This window comes from Hordeum vulgare, chromosome 4H (assembly GCF_904849725.1).
Source record: "Hordeum vulgare subsp. vulgare chromosome 4H, MorexV3_pseudomolecules_assembly, whole genome shotgun sequence".
Taxonomy (NCBI): Eukaryota; Viridiplantae; Streptophyta; class Magnoliopsida; order Poales; family Poaceae; genus Hordeum; species Hordeum vulgare.
The window spans coordinates 285,885,599-285,893,098 of NC_058521.1; positions in this window are offsets into that span (position 1 = coordinate 285,885,599).

A 7,500-nucleotide genomic window follows, 5' to 3' on the forward strand; every position below is an offset into this window, starting at 1 on the left:
ATCCGTTTGAGAGGATCAAGCATGGAGAAGAAGCTGCATGCGCGGGAGAGAATAGTGGAGCTTCCACTGGTGATTTTCGCACTCTAAAGCCACCATAAGGAGAGCATGAAGGCTTTGGACGAAATATTCAAGACGCCACTTTATAAATTTCGTCCATAGGCTATTATAGGTGTCGCTCCACCTTATTTTTTGGCCAGGCCCATGTAATTTTGAAATACCATAATATAGGCTATTTTTAGAGTCCGTATGTGTGAGGAAACCGAGTTTAGGGCTGTTTTCGGACCCCTCCTCCAAGGGTCACGAAATTGCCTCTCTATTCCCTTATATATATAGCCCTTAGGGCACAGTTTATACTTGGGTTTGGTTTAGATTACAAGTTCGCCATAGCTGCAAATTCGCGTTCTTCGTTTGTGTTCTACGACCAGGCAAAGGCGTCACAAAACCACACCTTCATCAATAAAGCTTTCCTCTTATATTCACAATATCTTGATTGCAATCTTGGTTTCTTGCTTGTTCTTCCTTTGCGTGCAGGAAACAAACCTTCGTGGTCAGGTTGATCGTGCTCCGGTGTGATCAATAACCTCTCGGAGTTGGTTTAGCGATTGCTAAGACGTGACGTCCTCACACGTTCGTAGTCGGATCGTCAAAGTCTCGTCAACCAAAATGATACCCACGATCTCATCGAAAGACAGGGACAACTTCGCCTCTATCACGACAGAACCGACAACAACACCAACAACAACGACAACAACAACAACAACAACAACAACAACGACGACGACGACGACGACGACGACGAGGACGACAACGCCAACGACGACAACGACGACAATGACGAGAACCACAACAACAACGACAACAACAACATCAACGACCACAACAACGACAACAACGACTACAACGACATCAACGACAACAACAACAAACACAACAATAAGAACAACAACAACAACAACAACAACAACAACAACAATAATAACAACAACAACGAAGAGGACGATGACGACACCGACGACGACAACAACAATAACACCAACAACCACAACGAAGACGACGATGACGACGACGACGACAACTACAACAACAACAACAACCACAACGAAGACGACGATGATGACGTCGATGACGACGACAACAACAACAACAACAACAACAACGACGACGACAAGAAGAAGAAGAAGAACAACAACAACAGCAAAAACAACAACAACAACAAAACAACAATAACCATAACAACAACAACAACAAGAAGGACGACGACAAGAACGACGACGATGACGACAACGATGACAAAAACGACAACGGCGAGAACAACGACAACAACGATAATTACGACAACAACGACAACAACAACAACAACAACAACAACAAAAACAAAGAAGGCGACGACAACGATGACAACAACAACAATAAGGACGATGACGACAACGACAATGACAAAAACAACGACTATGACAAGAACACCGAGAACAACGATAACAAAAAGAAAAAAACAATGACAACAACGACAACAACGAAAACAACGACATCATCAACAACAACAACAACGACGACGACGACGAGAATGAAGACGATGATGACGACGACGACGATGACTATGACAACAATGGCACCAACAACAACATTTTCAACAACAACAACAACAACAACAACAACAACAACAACAACAACGGCGATGATGATGATGACGACAACGACAACGAAGACGATGATGAAGACAACGACGACGAGGACGACAACGATGACGACGACCACCACCACCATCACCACGAAAACAACGATGACAGTCACAGCAACAACAAGAGCCACAACAAGAACAATAACAAGAACAACAACAACAACAACAACAACAACAAAAACAATAACAACAACAACAACAACGATGACGATGACGACGACAATAACAACAACAACAACAATAACAACAACAACGAGGACAACAGTGACAGCAACGATGAAAGCGACATGATTAGGACATCGACACCATTCTTACACCCACAACACCAGCTGCTATACATATTGGACAAGTTACTAGAGCTCGTGCTCGCCTATTGAATTACCAGGTACTTTTGTTTCTTGGGAATACATCTAATGGTCATGAACATATGACGCTTCCTAAGTTAGATAATTTTGTTGAGCTCATGAATGTAGGACCTAGCATGGACAAGAAGGATATCCGTTGGAGAGGATCAAGCATGGAGAAGAAGGTGCATGCGCGGGATTGAACAATGGAGCTTCCACTGGTGATTTTCGCACTCTAAAGCCACCATAAGGAGAGCATGAAGGCTTTGGACGAAATATTCAAGACGCCACTTTATAAATTTCGTCCATAGGCTATTATAGGTGTTGCGCCACCTTATTATTTGGCCAGGCCCATTTAATATTGAAATAACATAATATAGGCTATTTTTAGAGTCCGTATGTGTGAGGAAACCGAGTTTAGGGCTGTTTTCGGACCCCTCCTCCAAGGGTCACGAAATTGCCTCTCTATTCCCTTATATATACAGCCCTTAGGGCACAGTTTATACTTGGGTTTGGTTTGGATTACAAGTTCGCCATAGCTGCAACTTCGCGTTCTTCGTTTGTGTTCTACGACCAGACAAAGGCGTCAGAAAACCACGCCTTCATCAATAAAGCTTTCCTCTTATATTCACAATATATTGATTGCAATCATGGTTTCTTGCTTGTTCTTCGTTTGCGTGCAGGAAACAAACCTTCGTGGTGAGGTTGATCGTGCTCCGGTGTGATCAATAACCTCTCGGAGTTGGTTTAGCGATTGCTAAGACGCGACGTCCTCACACGTTCGTAGTCGGATCGTCAAAGTCTACTCAACCAAAACGATACCAACGATCTCATCGAAAGACAGGGACAACTTTGCCTCTATCACGACAGCAACGACAACAACACCAACAACAACGACAACGACAACAACAACAACAACAACAACAACAACAACAACAAAAACAACGACAACAACAACAACAACAACGACGACGACGACGACGACAACAACGACGACGACACCGACGACAATGACGAGAACAACAACAACAACGACAACAACAACATCAACGACGACAACAAAGACAGCAACGACTACAACGACATCAACGACAACAACAACAAACACAACAATAAGAACAACAACAACAACAACAAGAACAAGAACAACAACAACAACAACGAATATGACGATGACGACAACGACGACTTCCACAACAACAACAACAACAACCACAACGAAGACGACGATGACGACGCCGACGACAATAACAACAACAACAACAACCACAACGAAGACGACGATGATGACGTCGATGACGACGACAACAACAACAACAACAACAACAACGACAACAACAACAACAACAACAACAACAACAACAACAACAACAACAACAACAACAAAACAACAATAACCATAACAACAACAACAACAAAAACAACAACAACAACAAGTACGACGACTAGAACGACGACGACGACAATGATGACAAAAACGACAACGGCGAGAACAAGGACAACAACGATAATAATGACAACAACAACAACAACAACAACAACAACAACAACAACAACAACAAAAAAAAAACGAAGGCGACGACAACGACGACGACAAAAACAACAAAAATAAGGACGATCACGACAACGACAATGACGAAAACAACGACAATGACAAGAACACCGAGAACAACGATAACATAAAGAAAAAAAAACAATGACAACAACAACAACAACGAAAACAACGACATCAAGGACAACAACAACAACGACAACAACGAAAACAACGAGAATAACGATATCAATGACAACAATAACAACAAAAACACAAAAGATGACGATAACGATGACGACGACGACGACGGTGATGATGACGATGATTATGACCAAGATGACGAGGACGTAGATGACGATGACGACGACGACTACAACAACAACACCAACAACAACCATAAGGACGACGATGACAATGACGACGACAAAGACAACGACGACAATGACGAGAACAACGAGAAGAACGTTAACCACAACAACAACAATGCCAACAACGACATTAACGAAAACAGTGACAACGACGACAACAACAACAACAACAACAACAACAACAACAACAACAATAACAACGAATACGACGACGACAACAACAACAACAGCAACAACAACATAAACAACAAAATAAACAACAACAACAACAACAACAACAACAACGACGACGACGACAACCACGACGAAGACGACAACAACAACAATAAAAAAACAACAATAGAAGCAACAGCTGCAACCAGAACAAGAACAACAACAACGAAGGCGATGTCGACGACAACGATGAAGGCTACGGTGACGATGACGACAACGATGATAACAATGCCAATGACGAGAACAACTACAACAACGACAACAACAATGACGACGACAGCAACAACAACAATGACAACAACGACAACAACAACAACATCGAAGATGACAATGACGACGACGACAACAATGATGACGACGATGATGATTGCGCGAACGACGACAACAACAACAAGAACAATAAGAACAACAACAACAAGGACAACAACAACAACAACAATGACAACAACAACGTCAACAACAACCATAACTAACCACCACAACAGCAACAACAACAACAACAACAACAACAACGATGACAACAACGAAGACAATGACGACAACGACAAGTACAACAACTACGACAGAAACAACAACAACGACAACAAGAACGACGACCACCACATCGACAACAACAACAACAACAGCGACAACAATGAAAACAATAAAAAGGATGATGACAACGGCGACAACAATGACAACGACGAGAACAACGATAACAACAACAACCACAACGACAACGATAACAGAGACAATAACAACCACCATAACAACCACAACGAGAACAGAGACAACAACGACAACAGAGACAACAATAACCACAACGACAACAGAGACAACGACGACGACAACAAAAACAACAACAACAATAAACACGACGACGACGACGACCAAAACAACAACAACAACAACAACAACAACAACAACAACAACAACAACAACAACAACAACAACAACAACAACAACAACAACGACGACGACGACGATGACAAAGACGACGATGACGAAGACGACGACGACAATGAGAACGACGATGAGGTCGACAACGATGACGACGACCACCACCACCATCATCACCACAAAGACAACGACAACAACCAGAACAACAACAACAGCCACAAAAACAACAACAACAACAACAACAACAACAACAACAACGACGACGACGACGATGACGATGACAACAACAATAACAACAATGACAACAACGACAACAACAACAACAACAACGAAGACGACGACGACAACAGTGATGACGACGATGACGATGACGGCGACGATGACAATAACAACAACAACAATAACAACAACAGCAACAACAACAACAACAACAACAACAACAAGGACGACGACGACAATGATAACGATGACGAGGACGACAACGACAACTACAACAATTAGAACAAAAACGACAACAACAACAACAACAACAACAACAATAGAAACAACAACAACGAAGACAACAACGAAGACGACAACAATGACGAAAACAACGACAAGGATGAGAACAATGAAAACTACGACAACAAAAACAACGAAAACAACGACAACAATGACAAAACCAATAACAACAAGAACAACAACAATGAAGATGACGACAACAACAAGAACAACAACAACAAAAAAAAACAACAACAATAACAAGGACAACAACAACGACAATGATGAGAATAACGAGGGCAACGACAACAACAACAACAACAACAACAACAAAACAACAACGACGACGACAACAACAAGAAACAACGACGACGACAACAACAAAAACAACAACACCAACAACAACAACAACAAAAAACAACGACGATGACAACAACAACAACAACAACAACAAAACAACAACAACAACAACAATAACAACAACAACAACAACAAAAACAGCATCAATAAAAACCATAACTAACCACAACAACAACAACAAGAAGAACAACAACAACGACAACAACTATAACGAGGGCAACGACGACGACAATGACAACAACGACAACAACGACGACAACAACGACAACTATGACAACGACGAGAATCACAACTACGACAACAACAAGAACAACGACAACAAGAACGACGACGACCACATCGACAACACCAACACCAACAACGACAACAACGACAACAACTATAAGGATGACGAGAACGGCGACAACAATGACAACGACGAGTACAACGACAACCACAACCACAACGAGAATAGAGACAATAACAACCACAACAACGACCACAACGAGAACATTGAAAACAACGAAAACAGAGACAACAATAACCACGAAGCAACAGAGACAACAACGACAACAGAGACAACAATAACCACAACGGAACATAGGGAACAACGACGACAAGAACAACAACACAAACAACAACAACAACTAACACAACGACGACGACGACAACGACCACAACGACGACGACAACAATAACAACCACAAAACAACAACAACGACAACAACAACAGTGATGACGATGACAACGACGACAACAACGATAATGAAGAGAAAAACGACAACAACAGCAATAACAACAACAGCAACAGCAGCAAGAACAACAATAACAACAACAACAACAACAACGATGACGACGACGACGAAGACAACAATGACCATGCCAAAAACAACAACATAAACGACAACAATCACAACAACAACAACAACAGCGACCTCAGAGACAACAAGAATAACAAGAACAACGACGACGATGATGTCAACAACAACAACAACAACAATAACAACAAAAACAACGACAAAAACAACAACCACAACAATAACAACAACAACCACGATTACAACAATAACAACGAAGACAACATCGACAACAACGTCAACAGCGATACCAACGACAACAACAACAACAACAACAAGGACGATGAAAGCAACGATAACAACGAGAACAACAACGAGAACAACAACAGAGACAACAACGACAACAGCGACAACAACGACGATGATGACAACAACAACGATAACGACGACAAAAAGGAGAGCAGCGACAACAACAACAACTCGACAACAATAACACCAACGACGACAACATTGACAACAACGTCAACAGTTGTTTAGGGCATATTTCTCCCAAAGTGGTTTTAGTGATTGATGAGAATGGATGTGCGGACTAATCGTGTGCATTGAGCATTTCGGATAATTCATATCTGGGCAATAGATGATTCGATGCCCCTCGGAATCTCTCGAAGATGGTTGATTTCTACGTTTCTCTTTGGTGGAATTGAGTCATAGGAAAGTCGTACTATTAAGAGGGCCGCATCGGAAAGGTTTGGGTGGACTCATCACGTACACATTTAGTGCACCACCTTTTCCCTATCTACAATGGAGCTCCATACCCATCTTTGATGTTTATGCAAAAGGGCTAGGGGTAGTAATTTTTTACTACCGC